Below are 23062 nucleotides of genomic sequence, written 5' to 3'. Positions count from 1 at the left end.
ACTTTGGCATAAACATTGCACCTGAGCATCCTGCAGTGGGTTGAAATCCAGTCAGGCTGCCCCAGGAAGGGTGTGACCTCCTGATAAGAGACTGGAGATCTCCAGGAAGGAACTGTACAAGAGCCAGCAAGCGCTTCCTTGGAAGAGGATCCGGACAGCGTCTATCTCTCTATCAAACAAGTAACTTGAGAGTTGCTATAATGGACTAGTAAATGGTTTCTTTTGTCTTGATTGTATTATCCAATGGAATAAGGGATATGCGATGGTGCATTTGGATAAAGAACGCAGGCTTGAATTCTTTGCACTCTGCATGTAGCGTTACTTGTGTTCTCCTAAAGTTGGACAGTTTTCCTCTGACTTTGTGCCCAAAGACCAGATGACTTCCAACAATCCCTCCTGATGCCTGTATCTTCCCATTGCAAAGATCAGATGATCCAGTTTGTCTTTGTTTGGCCTTACCTATATCCCCCCCCCCTTTTTTTCGAGTATTCAATCCTCTTTTTGGCTGACTCCGTTATCTGTATCCTTATGTATTTACTGATCTCAACATTTCATCAACTTTCATTCGTCTCACAAGGTTTAGTCAATCAGAACATTAGTTAAAAATATGTGGTGTACTCTAGTATTCATAATGGCCTATGTATAAAACAAGTCTATCTACTTAGCTCTCTAGATACATTTCGTCCTAAATTTGCCACACTGTACCTTCTTGTTAATTTCCCTTCAGCTAGTGTTATGACCAGGTAGTATGACAGAGTGACCACAGTTTATCCTGTGACATCCTTTGTGAAGTGAGGCGGGAATCATGCTTCGGTTCTTCAAGGTTTGCCACTTCTGCCGTGTGAAATCCTGTTTATAATAACCTTCTAGAAACTTTGTTACTATAGCCCAGGGTCCTGTTAATCTCTACGGACCTCATGGTCCGCGCTCTCCTTGTCTAAGGCATCCATCAAGTTGACGTGAAGTTCGTTTCATCCGGACAACACTAGCATTGTTCAGGTAACCCCCACGCTCATAATCTCCACGGCCGTCTTGATGATTCAGCACGCTTTCTCAGGAGTACGTCCCTTCTCCCATGTGTCTTCTTGGACTACAGTTGTGGTGGGAAGATGGGCAACTCCCCTGTCCCCCTGGCGCCATCACAGCTACATTCTGAATTATAGAAATGCCATCATCCCAATCCGTTCCCAAGGCAGCACATCGTCTTTAAGGCTAATGTAGCACTGTATGATTCTGGTAGAATTCAGGTAGACCAGGAAAGGAATTAAAACTTCTGTACATAATAGAGGGGGAGAAACCCCCAAACAAACCTGATTCCAAAGGTAGAATTAACTCCCTGCCAAATGGAGGAAAGATTCATTTGTGTTTGGCTTTAGACCAGGATTCTCAACCTCCATATTATTGACATTTTAGGACAGGTAGCTTTTTTTGTGTGGGGAGGGAGGATGTCCCGTGCGTCGTAGGATGTTTAGCAGCAGCTGTGGCCTCTACCCATGAGATGCCAGCAGCACCACTCTTCCTAGTGGTGAAGACCAGTGATGTCTTAGGCAGTCGGACGTGTCCCTGGAGGAGCAAGACTCCCCACATTGAAGACCTCTGGCACAGACTCTTCTTCTCAGGGGTGGTGGTTGGGAGAGGTTAAAAAGGGGGATTTATAGAGTGATTTGTGAAAGGAGGAACATGATGAAGGGAAGGGAAACTCAAGTCTGAAGTAGGTGGCACTGTCCATAGGGAATATCCTTTCTCTCATAAAAGTCTAAGTCTTAAGGTACCATCCCACTGGGAATTCAGGAGAGAGAGTTCAAATGTACTTGACCCTTAGTCTTTTCCTCCCCAGGGTGTCATTATTTTCTGAAATGTCCATAACATTTTAATAAAGCTGGTTGTATTTTCCTGAACAGCTAGTACAAGGTCATGGAAACAGTCCAATTCAAACAGGAGAAGGGACTCATGGGTTTTTTTGTTTGTTAGTTTTTTAGGGCTGCACCCGTGGCATATGGAGGTTCCCAGGCTAGCGGTCCAATCAGAGCTACAGCTGCTGGCCTCCCCCACAGCCACAGCAACACCAGATCCGAGCCATGTCTGCGACCAACACCACAGCTCACGGCAACGCCAGATCCTTAACCCACTGAGCGAGGCCAGGGATCGAGGCCACAACCTCATGGTTCCCGGTTGGATTCGTTTCCGCTGCACAATGACGGGAACTCCTCATTTAATTCTTAGCTATCTTGTAAGGAAGGTACTGTTTTAAACTCCTCAGAGTTGTAAAGAGAAAACGCAGGCTCAGAGATAGCACACGCTTTGCCTCATTGCTTGGGAAAATATGATAGAATTGAGGTTCGAGGCCAGGCAGTTGGCATCAGAGCCCATGACCTGTCTCTACTGGACTCGACTCTTTTACAGAAGGTGATGGAGGGGCTGGGTAGAATATCTTGTAAATGTCCATTATCCTCTCAAACCCCTCGTCCTGGTTATATTAGGGAAGAAGTCCAGCATTTTTTTCCAATACAGTGATAAATTCCAAAGAGGTCAAGTCCTTGGACATCTGTTCTCCTGAATTATTAATGAACGTCATACGCATGTATGGGTATGATGCCTTTTACTAAAAAGATAAATACAAATGTAGGTTTTTGGTTATGTTGCACATAGCTTGTGTAAAATGACCTCTTCATATTATAATGGAAATGTCAACTTGCTAATAACAAAAAAAAAAAAAAAAGAGGAAGCAGAACATCAGGAAAACAAGGGTGACGTCAGGGGAAGTTCGGCCTTTTCGTTGGTCTCCCCTGGGTCTCCCTCCTCCCCGTCATTTTCCTTCGATACTAAAAAAAAGTCGCATAAGAGCACACAGCTTACCTTCTAAGAACAGAGTATAATTCCAGTCAACTGGCTTTCACCCAGGGCACTTTAAGGTGCTCTCCCAGGTGGTATCTGTATTTCTGATCCTGTCATTATCTCCCGCTGTATAACGTTTCTTGAGGTGTTCAACCTGCTTGTACCTTCCACATGTTGCGAGTCTTGGGACGAGTAGAGGCTGCTCGCCTGCCCTCCAGCCCTGCCGCCCTCTTCCTTTCTCCACAGTCCATCCTCAGTCATCTGCTTTCAAAATTTGACCTTAGACCATAGTCTCATCCTTGTTTTCTGGTGTCCCGATAAGAGGTTAAGTCAACTCTGAGCGGTATGATGATAGTGGGATTGAATTTAAGCAGCGGGAGAGGCACTGGCGCCTTGGGAAATGTGGAAACACTGTCAGACACCCAAAGTGGAAGAAGCACCACGAGGACACATGAGCAGGATGAGATGCGGACCAGAGCGGCCGGGGAACAAAGACGCGGGCGCAGTCATCCCAGGTTCTGATTTTGAGGCGTCAAGGGACAGAGATTTTAAGGTACTTGGAGCAGTTTGGAAATGGCTGATCCTGGCTCCAGAGACGCTGGAGAAGCACATCAAGCCCTGAAGGGACTGGGAGGCGGGGATAGGGGGGCTGGTGTGTGGCGGAGTAAGGGCGGAAAGTGAGGATACTGAGGCCAGGAGAGCCACCAAGTATGAGATGTTGGAGGTGAAACAAAATTGTCCCTATGTCTTCCCCCAGCCGAGATGGTGGGTGAGAAACGGCCCCGATTTTTACAGGAGCAGAAAGTCAGGCTGAAAGTCATGATTTGGACTTTAGACCCACTGCCCCACATTCAGTGTTGCTCTTGTCTTTTTCCTTAAAAGTTTGACGTGAAAAATTACCCTTAATTGGTTAAATATTTGAGGTATCATTTCTTGGCCCAGCTTGCATTTTCCCCTTTACACTGAAACAATATGCGATGGGATGGTTTTGAATGTTGACGTTGAATTTTCAAGTTCTGGTTCCTTTATTAGCCGTGTTTTCCTTAATAATTTACATGAAGATTTGGAGCCTTAGTGTCTTCATCTGTGAAAAGGATACAGCATTAGCTTGCTCACAGAAAAGTTCTAAAAATAAAATAACATTTGTGAAAAGCATGTTGCCTATTGCGAAGTGTTCTCATCGCTTTCCTTTCATACGTCAGTTTCTCTTTGGGTTGGGGTTGGCTGATGCTGCAAAGGTGTCTTTCTTATTCCCTCTTTATATCATCAGTGCCAAACACACTGACTGGACCACAGAGAGTGGCAAACGTTTGTGGAGTGAATGAATAAATTAAATTTACAATAAAACTATTTGATACATAATTGAATATGGCATTGAGGCAGGCCATCTTGGATCTAACCCCAGGAACTTTAGTAATTTTTAAAGTACAAAAGGATTTTTATTTTAAGGTATTCTTCTTGGCAAAAATCTGTAGGAGAATGTTAAGGTAAAATTTTGAATTCTATCAAAAAGTTTAAATCTTTCAGTGAAAGGCGCTGAAAATTGTTTGCTTAAGTTTTTTAATTTATATTGCATTATAGGGCTGCACTGGCAGCATATGGAGGTTCCCAGGCTAGGGGTACAATGGGAGCTACAGCTGCCGGCCTACACCACAGCCACAGCAATGCAGGATCCGAGCCTTGTCTGCGACCTACACCACAGCTCATGGCCTGGCCGGATCCTTAAACCACTGATCGAGGCCAGGGATTGAACCCACAACCTCATGGTTCCTAGTCGGATTTGTTTCTGCTGCGCCATGGCAGGAACTCCTTGTTTGCTTAAGTTTTATACAACTTCTTGCTTCTTTTCCTTTTAGAGGATCATTCATTATTATGGGCCAGTCTGATGACGTCTCAGCATCTGACTGTTACACTAAATTGACCATAGCAGTTCTTAATTTTTCTGGCCACTTCATGGTGTCATTTCCTGTGAATTAATTTAGCGTTGCTATTAACTAAGGGTTTTCGGCTGTCAGTGCAGTTTTGCCCGTTAACGACAATAACCCCAGCGAGCTCTGAGGCACTAGTCTTAGTTCTGCTTTGAGATGACTCACCTTACATCTTTTGACATATTACTAAGTTATGGGATCATTTATTGTTTAAAGGTATTGATTTGTTGGGCTTTTTAAAGATTTCTATGGTCAATTCTAACCACAAAGATTTTGATTTTATGAAAAGTATGATTTGGTGCAAAGAGTTGAAATATAGCTGGTGGCACTCTGAGCTCGAGTTACGCTATTTTTTAAAATGGAAGAACAAACTCTATGCAATCTTACAGGAATGTTTTAATATTTAATACACAAGATCTGTAATTTTTCATTGGTAATTGAAGCTAACTCTGAGGCATTACAAAATTAACCACAGCAAACTGAGTTTTCCAAATGAAAGATGATGTCTATTGTTGAGTAGAACTTTCTGTTGATTAATGCAATGATGGGAGTGGAAGTGGGGCAGAGTTCCCTGAATTTTAATATATTTTCAAGTGAGGCTTTGCATTGCCTGAAATCTGTAATGGTTTATGGAGCTATGGGCTCGTGGAATAAAGAAATTGGATTTAAATGATGAGCTAGTAAATCAACTACTTGATTCTATTATAGGTAAAAAACTTATACATTATATTTGCTTTTAATACTCTGTGCAGAATGCCAGATAGCGGTGAGAATTATGGACTTTAGGGCTGGCCCACCTGGGTTCAACTCATACTAACTATACCCAGTGGAGATGATGATAATACTAGTATCTATCCCATATGGGATGTCGTGAGGATTAAATTGTTTTTGGTCGTTCTCGGGCCGCGGCATATGGAAGTTCCCAGGCTGGGGGTCGAATTGGAGCTGTAGTCACTGGCCTATGCCACAGCCACAGCCACAGCAACTCGGGATCCAAGCCGAGTCTACGTCCTACATCCTAGCTCACAGCAACACTGGATCCTTAACCCATGGAGCGAGGCCAGGGATTGAACCTGTGTCCTCATGGATGTCAGATTCGTTTCCACTGAGTCATGATGGGAACTCTGTGAGGATTAAATTTATTAATAAATTTGAAACTCTTAGAAGAGTGTCTGGCACAAAATAAGAGTGAAAGATCTGTTATTTTGTTTATGTGGCATCTGAACTAAACATCTGCAGGTGATTTTCTTTTGGTCATTTTAGCTTTTTTCCCTGTTCTGTGACTTGGAATAGTTATCTGTCATTTACTTAATTTCATTGTTAGGTTGACCAAAAACATGCTTTCTGTCACTGAATTCACAGCATTGATAGAACTAGATTTATAAGTAGCTGTTACCTTACAACTCCCTTCTAAAGTCTTACTTTGTAGCTAGCTTGTTTCTTAGATATAGACTATATTGCATTGTGCTAGGGTCATAGATAACAGTGTTAACAAAGATATTTTTAAGTGTCATAAAGAAATAAAAGTCCTTTTGAAGCTCAAGTTAAGTCAGTCAAAGATTAAAGAAATTGAGGCCTACTGAAAAATGTTTAAGCATGACTGGTTATTCCAACAATCAAATATTAGTTGCAGTGAATATTTTACTGAACTCGATGGTTGAGAGAGCTTACACTCTTAACACAATACCTGGCCCATAATAGCCACTCTGTGTATTTTTGTAATTAATATGGCATGCTCTGGGCCAAGTCTTTTATATGTATTTTCTCATATAATGTGACATTGTGGTGAGGTAAACAGTTTTTGTCTTTTACAAACGTGGAGACACTTGCTTAAGATCCTACATGCGTAAGAGGAAGAACCGGACGTTAACGTAGGCTTGACTCTGAAATGCAGCCTCCTGTTGGTAAGCAGTTTGCTTGGCACTTCTTCCCTGCAGCGGGGGGAAGACCTGCAGCCTGCTTGGTCATGTGGTGTTCATCGGAGAGACCTCATGAAAACATGAGGTTGCAAGTGCTCTGCTAGGACTCTGGCAGGTCTCTTCGCCTTTCTTCACCTCAGTCTTCTCATTTATAAGACGGACAATGATAATATATGCCACATGGGATTATTGTGAAGATTAAATGAGGAAAAATAGACAAAACATAAGCATGTGGTAAACCCTCAGTTTTTTTCCTTCCCTTTCTCTCCTTGTGCTAGGCAGTGGCCATTTATTGTATGAGCTGTGGATAAAATGTCTGTTAGGTTTTATCTTTTAATTGGCAATCTCTGTCAAATAGTTTTAGGAATATGACAAGAAATAGATCGACAGACAGACAGATAGGTATAGATAGGTGTCATTATGGTGATGGGAAATTCAGATGAGAGACTCACTCAGTAAGAGCTTTTCTATCACAGTCCTGAAAAGACTGCACCCCATCTCCACACCATTCAACCAGATGAAGATCCCTTTGGGGTCCATTTGGGTAACTTATAAATATCTAGAGGGTCCATAGCTTTAATCACGGAGCCTTGGCTGCAGGAGGCATCCGTACATGTCTGTTGCTTCACTGATTGAAAGAGGAAAGGAACAAGCTGTTGCTCATCTTGAATTTATGAATGAAACCAATTTTTCAATTTTAATTATCAAATTGTGGGAGGTTATTTCTTTTTATGTCTCCTGTGATTTTCCAGTACACTGATCTTTGTTTAGACTAATCTGAACACTTAAGCAGCGAATAGTTAAACCAACTACCTGAGAATCTGGATGCACTCTATTAAAAAAAAAAAAAATTTTTTTTTTTTTTTTTGGCTATGTCTGCAGTGTATGGAGGTTCCCCAGCCAGGGATGGAACCCATGCCACAGTAGTGGCTCAGGCCACAGCAGTGACAACACCGGGTCCTTAACCTGGTACGCCACCCCAACGTTAATTTAAAATTTTCAGTTTAAATTACCAAAAACTAGATCTGGGTATCATAAAGGAACTTATTGATTTGGTAACAATTTTCTTGATTTCTTCAATGTACCAAATACCTTAAAACTTTCTGCGTAAGGGATAAAATTCAGGTAACTATTTTAAAAAGTCTCACAGCAGATTCACTATTGGCAGTACAGCAAAAACCATTTTATCATCTATTTAAAAATTAGTATTCTAAGTAGTGATGAAAATTGAAAATGGTGATTTCAGTGATGGATATAGGTTTTCCTGGTGTTTAAGATGATAGCGTATGCATTTAAAAAATGCATGTATAAAGCTTTTTAAGAATACATTTTGCAATTAATTTTTTCAGACCTCTAACTGAGCTTGGTGCCTGTATTTTTAAGAGCTATAAAATGTGCAATTAAAAGTAAAAACAACCAAAAAAGTAAACTTTTTCCATACGTAGGTGGTTGAAATATAAGCATCCCGGTGCACCACTGGCTTCCGTGCTGAATCTTCCCCACTAGTGGTTTGTTCTCTTCCCTCAAACTGACGTCTGATTACCTGGGTAATAACTGCTGTTCCTGGATATTTATTATATGTCAGTTATATTTCTAAGTTCTTTTCATAAATCAATTCATTTGAGTTCACAGCAGTATTATAGGTATTTGGCAGATGAGGAAACCAGAGAGCATCAGTAACTTACAAAGGGCTGTAGAAGTAGCAGGTAGGCTTAGCTCCCTGGGTTGTGATTTGCTTCTTTATTGCACAACCTCTGAAAAAGGTGGGTGCTGACCTTCACCCCACTCTCAGCCTGTCAACGAACTTACCCTAACTGCATGGGTCCCCTCCAGTGACATCCGTGCTAGCAAAAGAGGCAGCCCTTCCCTTCCTTGGGTCAGGTCTGGGTCAGCTGAGTATCTTGATGCTGGCATCACGGGAGCCTGGGTGGCAAGTTCATTCGTAAAGTGAGTGTTGCTTTCGTCTTTAGCAAGATGCACACCTCAGCCTGCCCTTTAAACCACCTGCATCATTTTTTGCTTCTTGGGTTTTTTGGGGATGATGAACTACTCCTGTGAAGACAGACTGGTTCCTACTGACAAAGTGGTTGGCCACCTAGGGGAAAAAACCCCTCTTTGATGCTGTGTTAAATTGACCATTCCCGTCCCCTTTTTATTCCTATGAATTGAGAGGTGGAGCAGCAGGGATGGCAGAACATGGGGACACTGCCAGCAGCCTCCGTAATGGCCCTGCTACTTTGCTCGGCCATCAGCTCCTTCCTGGTGTTCTCCCAGGGAAGCAGCATCCCTGAGGTCTCCGCTTGTGAGAGAGGCGCAGAATGAGGCTTCGTGCTGGGGGTGGAGATTAAGCTCTGAGTGGCATTCCTGCAGAGGGTTTAAGTGGTGCCAATTTGGAATGGATTTGTCCTGGGGGTCTGCTAAATTTCACCCTCTCTTAGTGAACCCTGGTGATCATCTCTGAATGCCCCTAGAGGCAACTTGCCACGGGTGCCTCCATCCGGGGCTCATTGCTATCCGTTCGTTTATTGTGGGCTGTTCACTCTGCCTCCCCACGCCTTCATCTTCCCAGGCCACTTATGCCACTTGCGCTTATGGTCTCAGATTCATGCTGATGCTTTGAAAATGCAAGGGAAAACAAAAGTTTAACCCAGTGGGTAGGAGAAATCACTTAGACATCTTTTGACTTAAAAGCTACTATAAAAACTATGTCGTTATAATTCCCACGGCTTAAAAGAACCTCCTCGCCACCATGCTGAGTAAAAGGTGTTCAAGTTCACAGCTGGCTTGGCCGACCCCAGGCAGAGCCACGTCCTTGGGAAAAAGCACTGCGGCTGCACCAGCTCCTGTGCGCTGTCTCAGCCTTCTTGTGTGATAGGTGTCAGGTGGAGCTTTCTTCGCGACGCAAATAGAAAGAGCGATTTATTTAAATTTTCTGTGAAAGAACTCTGGGGTTGTGCATTGTTCCAAATCCGCCCCCCCTCCCCCAATGAGGAAAAACAAATGGAATCCAAAGTAAGTTGGGTGTCGTCATCTCTGCTACTTATGCGGTTTGTGGGAAAATGCTAGCAGTGGATCCCCTTGGATGTTTTTGGCTCCGGCCGTGTTGTGTAGTCATAGCGGAGTATTTTCTCGTTAAATACAGTGTTAGCTTCCTGTTCCATTTACTCCCGGAAGGCAGGGAAGCAGCAGAAATGGAGTAGGGACTCTGTGGAGAGGAATGTAGGGACACAGAACTCCTGGCCTCTTCATTTATTCTATTTATAGCAGTAGATTCCTCGGACCCTTCCCATAGGAGTGAAACTGGAGATACAGTAGGAGATAAATAGTGTTTTTATGAGGAAAGGTCAAAGAATATAGAGAAGAAAAAAATCAGGAATCAATTTTTTTACTGTATGAATCATTGTTTTAGAGAGTTAAGCCTGAAAAATTTGCAAGAGGAGAGTTAAAAAGAAATGACGTTCATTCATTTATTCAACAAGCATTTATTGGAGTTCCCGTCGTGGTGCAGTGGTTAACGAATCCGACTAGGAACCATGAGGTTGCAGGTTTGATCCCTGGCCTTGCTCAGTGGGTTAAGGATCCGGCGTTGCCGTGAGCTGTGGTGTAGGTCACCGACGCGGCTCAGATCCTGCGTTGCTGTGGCTGTGGCGTAGGCCGGCGGCTACAGCTCCGATTGGACCCCTAGCCTGGGAACCTCCATATGCCGTGGGTGCAGCTCTAGAAAAGGCAAATAGACAAAACAACATCAGCAACAACAAAAACCACGAGCATTTATTGAAGGTCCCATTGGATCCCTGTCACTAGAGTGGATGATAAGACTCAGTCTTTGACCTCAAGGAATATGCAGCTCTTCATAGAAGCATGTTAAGTGAATGGCAAACAGTTAGCATCCTGCATTTATTTCTTCCCCTCTCTCTTAATCTATCTCTGGATCTTCATATATATAGTTTTTTTTCCCCCACATAGAACATTGGAAACTAACTACAGTCATCCTTTGGTATCTGCTTCGTTCCAGGACCCTCAGGATAACAAAATCCAAGGATGCTCAAGTCCCTTACATAAAATGGCCCAGTATTTGCATAGAACCGACACACATCCTCCCGTACGCGTCAGATCATCTCTGGGTTACTTATAATACCTAGTCCAATGTAAATGCCATGCAAGTGGTTGCCAGCATGTGACAAATTCAAGTTGTGCTTTCTTGAACATTGTGGAAATATTTTTCCCCCAAATATTTTCGGTCTGAGGTTGGTTGAACCTGGGGAGGCAGAACCCTCAGGTACGGAGGGCCCACTGTAAATAGAATCAAGATTTAGAAATCTTAGCTTCTCCACCTGTAAGCCTGCCTCTGCACTCTTTCCCCCGCCTCCTACCTGCCCCATTATAACCTAAGCCACACAGGTTTTGACTAAAAAGATTCTATGGATGTTTCATTTCAAAATGCGAAACAGTGTAGCAGGACCTCAGTGCGCTGAGACACTGTCTCAGGAAGCTCTTCAGCTGCTCCCTTGAAGAACTCCGTCAGTGCAGGTGCTGTCGGGAAAGGTGGACTTGGCTGGGTTTTTGCGTCTTGAAGACCTTCCTTGGCTCTCCTGTTTTATTTTGCGTTGCTCGTGTTTCTAAAAATTGATGACTTTGTTGTTGTTGTTCCCCCTCCTTCATACTTTCATCAGGCAGTTCCTTTAATCATCAAAGGTCCGTTGGGCTGACGGTACCAGAAAATCTAACAGTGGCTTCAAGAGATGGGTTTGTTTATTTTACACGATAAGAAGTGCAGAGCTGGGTTGCTCAGGGCTGGTAGGATACTTCAGGGGTCCCAGCAGGCACCAAACTTTTTCTATGGTTTGCTCTGCCGTGCCTTCTATGTATGCCTCAGTGCTCTTGCTTATGGCCTCTTGGTTACAAGGTAGCTGTTGCACCTTCAGGCCAAGTGTCTGTATTCCATTTAAGTAGTTGAGGAGGGAAGAAGGGCTGTGTCAGCCAAATATATGCCCCCTCCCCCTTTAATCAGGAGACACAAAAGCTCTCCTAGAAATCCCACCTAATACAAGCATATATCTCACTGATCAGAACTATATCTCATGGTCAGTAAGGCAGCCTGGGACATTTGGGGATGGCAATAGGTGTTGGGTGGGTGTTGGGTTGCTAACCAGCCCAGGAATGGCCACACCGTGCCTTAAACTCTCTCTGTTTGTTTGTTTGTTTTTGTCTCTTCAGGGCCGCACCCTCGGCATATGGAGGTTTCCAGGCTAGGAGTTGAATCGGAACTGCAGCTGTTGGCCTACACCACAGCCACGGCATTGTGGGATCCGAGCTGCATCTTCGACCTACGCCACAGCTCATGGCAACGCCAGATCCTTAACCCACTGCGCGAGGCTAGGGATCTGACCCAAATCCTCATGGTTCCTAGTCGGGTTTGTTTCTGCTGAGCCACAACAGGAATTCCCTGTCGCCTTGAAGTCTTAATTTCATGCTCTATTCAAAACTTCAGGGGCAGCCTATCAAGAAAGGCTGAGAAGGGCTTGGGGAAGGCAACCTCGAGATGAATTAGAATTAGACCTAAACTAATGTTGGTTCATCATGGTGTTCTCTCGTCTAACCAAAACTTAATTTCTGAAAAACATCAATGCTTTTTAGGAAAAACTTATTGGGACTTTTAAAAATAGTAGCTTTCTTGACACTAAAAGAACATAAATAAACATTCTTCAAGTTTTATCATAGATTCCCATAGGAACAACCAAAAAATCAAAGATAAATATAAAACTGGTAAACTTAAAGATATTTTTAAGATTCCTATTAATTTGATTTCTATTAGACTTGTCTTCATTCTTAAAAAAATTCTTATGGCCACACCTACTGCATATGGGAGTTCCCAGGCCAGGGATTGAATCCAAGCTGTGGCTCCAACAACAGGCTCCTTTAACACCCTGCGCTGGGCTGGGGATCAATCCTGTACCTCCACAGCGACCTGAGCTGCTGCAGTTGGATTTTTAACCCTTTGTGTCACAGTGGGAACTCCAGACTTGCCTTCATGTCTTTAAATCTCAGGGAATTGAGGTAGTTGTGATTTTCCAGCACATAATTTTCATAATGTCAACAGTGTCTTGTAACCAAAATGTACATTTGCTGATGAAATGCATTGTTAATTTTTCTTCAAAATGAGATAGGAATCACAGCAATTTGCCTTTAGTTGCTAGATTACAGTGAAGTCAACAAGAAATCTAAATTTTCTATTTTTTAACATTATGCCAAATACCTTAATTATAAATCATTTTCACGAAACTTTACTTGCCCTCCTAAATTGACCAATGAAAGCTTTTTATAACCTGCACAGTATCCTTCCCTTCTCCTGCATCTGACTTTGTCTTTCTTTGGACCAAGAACGATGGTGCTTTGAGCTCAGAGAGATTAAATTTGAGAGTGACATCTTCTCGGGCGCTCTAATCCATCACATCAGGGAACCCAATTACCTTCGTGATCATTGACTAACTACCGGTAAGGGAGGCTCCAAAATGTTGTCCTTCCAAACCCAGGCCAAAGAATAAATAAAGCTTCCAACAAACCAAAGCACCTTACGGTTTCAGCCTCTATTTGCAAAGAGATCCTTTAAAAGTCTGCTGCTCTGTTTCACTGCTTGCTTTTTCAACAGAAGAACCAAGAGCAGGGTGTGGTCCCTCGTCCCCTGTGGGGAGGTTCTAGTGCCTGTGGTGACTGCTGCCTGTCCCTGAGCTCACATGCACTGTTGCCTTCCTGGCCTCGCGGAGGAGGAAGTCAGAGTCCACTGGAGAGAGGACAGAGCCTCTCTACGTCTAGAGTAAAATAAACTCTGGGCCTCTAAGCAGACGAGGTAGGGTGAGTCTTCATTCAGAGGACTTGCAGACGTACAGCCCCGCAAATGCAGACCTGTAAGACTGAGAGGTTTATAAGTACTGAGCCTCTAGGAGTGACACATTGCAAATCTCAGCGTTGGGAGTGCTTTTCTCCAAAGATCAAATAAATTACTTTAGGACTGAGTGGGAGAGAGAAGAGGAAAGGAGAGGTTTGAGAACTGAGCCCTTGCGGCCCAGGGCGATCCCGCGGTTGAGAAGGGAAGGGATACCTCAGCCCCGCTGTGTTTCTTAGACTTTAGACGAAGCAACAGTGCCTTGTTTGTAAACTCTCGAGACTTTGGTAGTTGGTAAAGTGGGTCTTTATCACAAAGCGGGTACAGAAAAGTGCCGTGATGCACCAGACACCTAAAGCGAGAGAAAGGTAGGACTAAGCTTAGGACTGGAGACCACGGCTCTGTCAGGAATACCGCCTTTTCTTGTTTGTGAGCATCTGTTTTTTGTGACGAGCACATCACGGACTCATCAAAACCCCTGTCATCGCCTTACTGCAGGGCTCTTGCCGAAGACTGACGTTTATTGATTCATTTGGCAAGAGCATAACATCTCTGTGTGTCCTGGGCACCATGGCCAGGGCCCGGGCAGATAAAGAGGGATCAGACAGGTCCCTTTAGATGGGACCTTTAGGAGCGCGCACGTGGAAGAGAAGAGACATTTAGAGCAATAATTGAGATACAGAGTGATCTGTGCCCTAGCGAAAGAGCTGGAGACGAGGGATGGTGACCCAGTGTCGTAGCGTGGTGAAAAACCCAAACTCCACCTTCAGCCTCTCCAGGGTCAAGTCCAGAACTCGGCCTAGGAGCACTGTGATCCTAGGCAAGTGTGTCCCAGTATCCTCCCCGTGTCTTAATTTCCTTACCTGAAAAGTGGGTAGAGTGGCAGTGCATGCCTCTCTTTCGTGGGGGTTAAACAGTGTCACACATCTAAAGTACTTACAACGTGGATGCTACATAGTAAATGCTATGTGGCTTTTGACTATTATGATCATTACATGGCAGCTCCAAAATAAGGTCAACTTTCCTCTAGTGGGGAAACTTTCAAAGAATAGATGACACTTGATCTGGGTCATGAAAAATGAGCAGGGGTTATTGAAGAGGGAGAGAGGCACTCTGGGAAGACAGAGAAGCAGTGCAAAGGCCCAGTAACTAAGTGTGGCTGATGCCGTCTGTGCCTGGCATGTGGGAGGGAGAGAAGTTGATGGGAAGTAGGGTACTGGCTTCATATGCCACGCAGAGGAGTTTGGACCTTAAAATCCCGTACGTGAACAAGAAGTCATGGGAGTTCTCATTGTATCTCAGTGGTTAGGAACCCGACATAGTGTCAGTGGGGTTGTGGGTTTGATCTCTGGCCTCACTCATTGCATTAAGGATCTGGAGTGGCCATGAGCTATGGGGTAGCCCGGCAACTGCAGCTCCGATTTGACCCCTAGCCCGGGAACTCCCATATGCTGCAGGTGCGGCTGTAAAAAGAAGAAGAAGAAAAAAAAAAGAAACTATGACTCCTTCTAAATAAACACCCAATCTGATTTGTGTTTCTGAGTTCTCCCTGTGGGACTATCATAAAAAATAGATTGGAAAGGTGTGAGTCTACAAGAAACATTCAACCAGCGTCTATTCATTGATGACGAAGTTCTAGGGATTAAAGATAAAATGTCTAATTTTATTCTCTAGACAATTAGAGCTATGTAGGAAATTATCTCTCCTCTTAAAGAGCCAGAACCTGTCCAAGGAGGCAGAGAGCTATATACTTAAATGTGGGGTGCTTTGGTAAGTGTTATTTACTGGTACCACTGAGGCAGGCTGGGAGCACCAGGGAAGGGACAATTGATTCTGCCAAGGAGGTTGGAGTGGGTGTGGGGATCGGGGAACATTCTCGGGGAGGAGGCGCAAGAGGACGTAATCCCGCGCTGTGCTCGTGGACTAGAGCAGGTCATGACAGCATGTGACCGGAGAACGGGGCGACAGGGGAAGCGCGAGCGCTGGGTGCCTGAAGGGGGCCTTCAGCCGGTGGGGAGCAGGGAACTAGATTTTTAAAGTATGTGCAGGGCCTTGGTTTAGGGACTGACAGACTTGAGTTCAAATCCCAGTGTAGCGATTTTCAAACTATGACCTTGGCAAGTTCACAAAACTTTTCTAAGCCTCCATTTCCTCATGGGACCTGCTTTGCCTTGTAGGGTTTAGTGAAGAGTAAATGAGTAAATAAATAGATGGAAAGTACTTGGAAGAGTGCCTGGGAGGTACTTACCACTAAGTAAATAATTGTCATTGTTTTAATTATATCTGTGCTTTTGAAAGATGGTTCTGGCAGGGGCACGGCAGCGGAGATATGAGAAGCAGGAGGGCTGCCTGGGAGGTTGTGATCGTTGGGACAATGGAGTGGCAGCGATGGGCAGGGTAGTGTCTCTAGACAGGCAGGTGAGGATGTACTTGAGGTTCAGTGACCGTGGGGCTGAGTGGGGGGTGGTGGCAGAGGGGTGGGGAGGAAAAGCAGAGAGAGAATTTTCGCTCAAGAGGACTCCGCTTTTTCATCTGGGTGTCTAAATGGATGGCGAGGCCATTACTTGAGATACAAAACAGGAGAAGCTGTAGGTTTGGAAAAAAAACAAAGCGAATTAGATTTGTATGCGTCACATGCAGATAGATGGAGGGTCGGGGGCGGGGGACAGATGGAAAACACAGGTCTCGAGAAGAGAAGAGAGGTCTAGGCTGGACGTAGATATTTTGAAATAATTTGTATGCAAATCAGGGGCAGTAAGTTTTTTTCTGAAAAGTGCCAGATGGTGAATATTTTAGGCTTTGGGGGCAAAGCAGTGTCTTCTGCGATGACGCCACTGCTGTCTTAGCATCCCAGCAGCCAAGCACAAAACCTAAATGCATGGGAGCAGCTGTGTCCTAATAAACCTTTACCTAACAGGCTACTGGCGAGACTGGTCTGTGGGTTGGAGCCGGCCACCCCCTGTTCTGGGTGGTCAGGACCCCAGAGAGGATGATGCCGGGTAAGGACAGGGAGCAGACCAAGTTAGAGAGAGCATGGCCCCCCCCCCCATGGGTGGAGGGGTGGAGAGAGGCCAGCGAAATCCTGCTTGGGTATGGGCCATCCCCGCGCTAGGGCGTCCTTCGTGTCTCCGTGGTGGCACAAGGATTTGTTGGAGACACTGAGGCCCGCCATTCGTGCCCCATTTAATCAGTCTCAAGGGAAGGTCTGCCAGGAGGTGGTGGAGACAGGGGAGTGATGTTTGCATTTAACAAGGTGCCAGGATGCCCACTTTACGAGGAGCTTTAACCTCTCACATCCTGAGCAAGCTTTCACTGCTCCCCGTGTGTCTGCTTCACATTTCGTATTCCCTTCCCCTGCTTCCCCTTCCGGTGTTGCTGCTTCTCCTCTCTCGCTCCTCACCCCGCTGTGCCCACCGCAATACCAGGTGGGTAGGGTGATAATCAGCGAGCCAGCTCTTATGAGCGGTATAAAAAATGACACATCTCTGGGCCCAGGAAAGGTAACAAGAGGCTGATCAGTAGGTCTAGTTATCTTGCCTCCATGTTTATTGCAGTCTGGTGCAGTTATTTCTAAGGGTCTGACATTGATCGACAGCTTCTATTAAGGCCTATCCAGGGCAGCTGGATTGAACAGATACATTAAATAAAGCAGTTATTGCTTTTCATTGCCTTTCCGTAAAATATCCCTGCTAAATAGCTTCTGCCATCAGATGCAGTTAGGTACATGGTTTTAATTTGAGGGACTGCTTTATAACACCGCACAATTGACACTGGCCTTTGTTTCCCTACAATAATGATTGTGTACATCCTGAAGAATTGATGGGCTGTCCTTTGAGGTGGTGTTGGGAGGAGGCGGAGGATGGGGCTCTGGCTTTGTTGTTCTCCCTCTCTCTCTTTTCACACATGCCAGGGTTTTCACTTGTTTGCAGCTCGAGCAGGAACAATGTCAAGCGGGGGCCCTTATCTCAGGATGTTGTAATGTAGGCACTGTAAGCCTTCGCCTGGAGACGAGATAAGCGCAACCTTACAAGCCTGGAGGAAGCCAGGGTGGGGGGCGGGTGCGTGATTGAGACAACACCGGAGAGCTGTCGGGCGCCTGTTACAGCTCTTTCTGGTGCCACAGAAATATATGCGTGTGGAATGGTGCATGACAAGCATGAAAATAAAAGTCTGGAATGTTCATCTAATAATGATGTATTTGGAGCAGGATTATGCTGCCCAATGATATTCTTGTTTTATCTCCGGGCTAAACGCTGGGGCAGCTGTGTGCTTTGGCACAGTCTCCCGTCCCTCCTTTTGTGTGCTGCATATTAATCCTTTATGGAAGTAATTAGATGTGTGCTTAATGGCAATGAGCTGGCAGAATGAAGGCACAATTGAATTAGCAGTTATGATGGGGAGCATGCGACAAAATGAACTGAATGCAATTACTGTAGGCATTTCTTTCTCCAAGTCGAATCTGGCTGCATGACATGACTTAATTAGAGGGGGTTAGATACACTTCCTCCCTGATCCTCTAGTGAGCCGTCTGGATTTCAGTTAGGGCTCCCACCCACCCCTCTAGGTGCCCCTGGCCCCACCCTTATACAGACTCTGCTCAGCAAAGACTCCTTTCTGACCCAGCTCGCCTGCCATGGAGCTGAGGTCTGCCTTGATGAAGACAAAACAGGAGTAAACGGAGACACATCCTCAGCAGGTTCTCCCTCGGTAAAATCCTCGATGGTCACTGGTCCAGCCGTTCGTTCGGGGGAGCGAGGGCCGAAGCCACAGCAGGACCCGGCGTGCTTTGTGAGCTGAGGGCGGACGGGCACCCCTGGAGCACGAACACCCCTGAAGCCCTTCGCTTTTCAGCCACTGGAAGTGACTCCTGAGCAGAGGGCCACGCTTGAGGTCCGAAGCCTCCAGCAGCGGAGACTTGAACCGATGGCTGAGTTCCTGAGGCCAGGCCTGGGTGCTGGCCACACGTTGCTCCGTGGGAAACTCTAACAAAGAAGAAAATGCTGCTCTGTTATGTCATCTTTACTTAGAGCTTTTGTAATGGCTCCTAAATATTTGTCACATTAATGGGTCCTAGTCCTGGCTGCATAAGATAATCCCTGGCAGGTTTTAAAAATACTGATAGCCAAGCCTCATGCCTAGAGATTTAATTGTCTAGGATCAGGATATGGCTAGTGTATTAAAACTCCCAGGTGAGTCTAATTATACCAAGGACTGAAGCGCCTAGAATAACTTTGCTTTATAATTTTTATTAATTCCTATCCTACTTTTTTTTTTTTTCCCGTGCTTCTTGGTGCTCTGCAACATTTTTGGGGGTTGGGGGGGAACGTGTTACAGGGACATGAGTGGTGGCAGATGTCAGCAGATCATAGTGGGGAGATGGGTAGGAGTTGCTTTCTTCTGATCTATGAAGCTATAGGTTTCTCTCATCCCTGCGTTGAACCTGGGGCTACCTTGGAAACTTGGTGCTAGGATTTATAATTCTATCAATTCCTGACCTTCCAGATCTTTCCAACAAGCAAGGTCTCTCGTTAGTCGTGCCCCCACCCTGTTTTGCTTAGTTATTTACCAAGAGGCCCATCAATATTCCATGACCAGACGGTTGGGGTGTGAAACGCTCATCAATCCATTCCACTTTCTTTTCGCAAAGTGGCGGATGGAATCGGGGGGACAGCTTGGTCTAAGACAGAAGGTAAACCCCTCAACCATCCGTTTTGTTTTAGTTTTATTTGAGCGTAGTGAGGCGGGGTCTCTGGTCAGTGGCAGCTCCAGGGTCTACTTTGCAGCCTTCATTCCCTTCCCAGGGCCATAAATGAAACCCTTTCAGCCCTAATGACCACAGTGACTTTCCTCGCTCATGTTATTGCTCCTCCGGCACATTTATTGCTTTCACACGCACTAATGGATGAGTGTGGGTGTGTTAACAATTTATATATCATTTGGTCCTAAAAAAGAAACCCTGCTGAACTAACTTAGCCCTCACGATTGAGTAGCTTTTAAGGAGTATAAATGAATTTAATGCTTGAGAAAGAGCGTCTGTAAATTACGAACATGACACCTATTACATTAAGCTGCATTAAGCATTAATACATCTTCATTACTGGCAGGTTGCCCAAACCTCCAAGGTTGAAAAAGTTGCTTGAAAATGTTCAATGTGACAGTCACCTAGGCCAGGATGGATGGTTTTTCTTGGGGTAGGTGACGGGTGTCTATTGACTAGGTCCCTCTTCCACCTCCAGACGCAGGGACGTAAGTGGTGTCAACCAGAGTTCCCGAAAGGCTGAATTTCACGGCCGGGCAAGAGATTCCGTACCCTCGCTGGGCGGTTCAGTTGCCATTCCTGGGAGAGGTTGTTGGGAGGGAGATACCAGGGGTTCCCAACTTCTAAGCTGAGCGATTGGGGTGGGGGGAACATAAGGTTCTTTCCAAGAGAGTTGCATGTACTTCTTATTACGATCTCACAATATGAAGTTATTCGCAACACGCATGGATGATGACTGCTACCTTTTCATGACTGTTTCCTGCGTACCACTGCGGCTAAACTCTTGGTATACATTCTGCCATTCAATGGCCCTGGGAGTTAGATGTTGTTATTTTTTGCCCCAGGGTATGGCATGGGTCTGTGAGGGCTGCTGTAATAAAATATCACAGACGGGTGACTTAACAGAAATTTATCTTCTCCCAGTTCTGGAGGCCACAAGTCTGAAATCAAGGTCTCGGCAGAGCCGGGCTCTCTCAGGTCTCGAGGGGAGAATCTGTTTCATTCCTTTCTCTTAGTTTCAGGTATTGCTGGCGGGCCTTGGCCTTGGCTTGTAGATGCCTCCGACAATGTCTGCCTCTGTCTTCACCTCGTTCTCCCCGTCTGTCTGTCCTCTTCTTCCTATGAGTATACCAGTCATATTGGATGGAGAGCCCACTCTACGGCAGAATGACCTCACCCCGACTAACTGCGTCTGTAATGATCCTTTTCCCAAAGAGGTTGCATTCTGAGATTGAGAGAGAACAAAAGAGAGAATGAGCGAGAGGGAGGTGTTGTGGGCGGGAAAACAACCACACATTTGTGATACTTACATCTTGTGCGACTACAACGGTGGGTTGCATTCGGAACTGCTAGAGTCTCACTAAATGTGGGCACATGTGTTTGGCTCTCAGGGCTTCCATGGGCTCAGCTGTCTTCCAGGTGATTTTGATGGAGCTCATAGGTCCGTACCATCAGTAACTGTAGCTCTTAACATGTGCTCGAAAAGTCCCGGCGAAAACCAGTGAATTGCATCCTCAGCGCATGATCCATGAGCACAGAAATGACTTCTTCTGATGCGGGCAAAAGTCTCCTGCTGAAGTTGCTTGAGCAGAGGTCAGAGTGTTTGGCAGACATTTATTCAGCATTTGCCCCACTGATGATAAGAGGATGGGCTCCTGACCGACAGGAAGAGACAGAGAAACCTAGCAAAAGAGTACAGGTGCCCTGATGGAGGGACGTGTGGAGCATGGTGACGGCGCTGAGGAGGAAGTGACCGGACCGCCTGGGCCGCCCTGGTTCGGTCTTGGTTCTCCCGGTTCCGGGTTGCCTCTTCAAGGCAAGTTATGTTGGACTCTGCTCAGTCTCCGTCGTTGAATGTGTAAGTGGGATAAAGTATCAACTTTATAGTGTCGGTTGGAATTTGAAGTGAGAGTTGTGAATTAGTGACAACTGCTCGTTTTGGCCGGTAGCGGCACACACGTTCCAGTGAGTTACAGCCCAGCACGGAATTCAGGAGTGGGTGTGACCTGACGTCCAGAGGTGCATTTAGCTTCCGCCACAGAACATCCAGGTGTTTGAGGATGCTGCCAAGATACTGCCTCCATCTTTTGGTTCTGTCCCCTTGTAGACATCACAGGTTTCCCCCTGCAGTGGCAGAAGAGGCCCAAGAGTCGTTCTAGACGCTTATCGCAACAGTGGGAAGCTAAGCCTGTCCCACTGCTTGTTTCTGAAAAAGTCCTGGGTTGGACTCTCATCGACTAGACTTGGAAAATGTTATCCATCCTTGACTAGGAGTTGAGGAGGGAGAGCCGTGGTCGATGCTGGAAACGGAGGCGCAGTGGTCGATGCCGGGCAGGCGGAAATCGTGTGTACAGTGCAGACACTGTGGACACACGGCCCTTGCGACCTCCGGGGATGTTTTCTGTTACTGTTGTCTATTGTCATTTGTTGCTGCTATTTAAACCACCCCTACTAGGTGCTAATCCCACCCCTGAGTAAACCTGGGCTTCCAAATAGGGAGGAGGTTACCCGCAGAATGTGATGAGTAGCTGAATTCAAGATAGAGAAAGAAAATAACAATGAAGAAAGCTCAAAGTGGCTCTTTTGTAAGAAAAAAGTCCAAAGATGCAAAAACCTCACCTGTATCTCAGCTATTTATGTCCGTAAAGTATAGAGAAAAGAAAAGAAATTATTGAATTATGCTTATTATACTCATACTTTTTTCTCCATAAACAACTTTATTTTTCCGTTGTAGAAGGAATAATAATATCTGACAGTTATGTAGTTCTCTGTAAATGCCAGGCACGCGTCTCACTGATTTATTGATATTCATTCATTTAATCCTGTGACATTGGTTCTCTTATTACCATTTCACAGAATGATAGATTTGAGTCATACAGAATTAAGAACCTTGCCTAAGGTCTTGCAACTAGGAAGCAATAGAGCTGGGGTTCGAATCCAGGCAGGCAGGCTTGGGAGACCATGCCCTTTACTAATATGCTGCATGTGCTGTTTCAGAAAGCGTGAAAAAGGTGCAACAGCGGAAAGAAATCCCTCTTCCTCCCGTTCATCCCCTTGATGAAATACAACTACGAATCGTTTCCTATTTTTAAAAAGTCCTATGTTATATATTTTGGCATTGTTGGAATTAAATTGTGTGATGTTAGTTTTGCGTCGCCTTTAATTTAATTCATTATCATGTAGTTATTTTAAACAGTGTAGCTGCTGTTGTTGTTGTGTCTTTTTAGGGCCGCACCCACTGCACGTGGAATTTCCCAGGCTAGGGGTTGAATCGGAGCTACAGCTGCTGGCCTGCATCACAGCCACGGCCACGCTGAATCGGAGTCCCTCTGTGACCTTCACCACCGCTCATGGCAACGCCAGATCCTTCAGCCACTGAGCGAGGCCAGTGATTGAACCTGCATCCTCATGGATACTAGTTGGGTTTGTTAACTGCTGAGCCACGACGGGAACTACCTATATAGTGTTTTTAATGCCTTTTAATATTTTAGTATGTAGGTATGCAAGAATTTACATATTGGTTTTTTTTTTAATTTTTATAAGATTATTTCTATTTTTTCCCCCCAGAACTGCTTGACTTTTCATACTAAGCGAGGTAAGTCAGAAAGAGAAAGAAAAACTTCTTTTACATCTTGGTAGTAGTGGACTTGCCCTGAAAATGGGTATTGGTTTTATGAATATGATGAATAGAAATATTTACTATAAAAAAACTTCCGTAATGAGCTCACAGGCTTTGATA

Source organism: Phacochoerus africanus, chromosome 10 (assembly GCF_016906955.1).
Source record: "Phacochoerus africanus isolate WHEZ1 chromosome 10, ROS_Pafr_v1, whole genome shotgun sequence".
Classification (NCBI taxonomy): Eukaryota; Metazoa; Chordata; class Mammalia; order Artiodactyla; family Suidae; genus Phacochoerus; species Phacochoerus africanus.
This window is presented reverse-complemented; position numbering follows the sequence as displayed.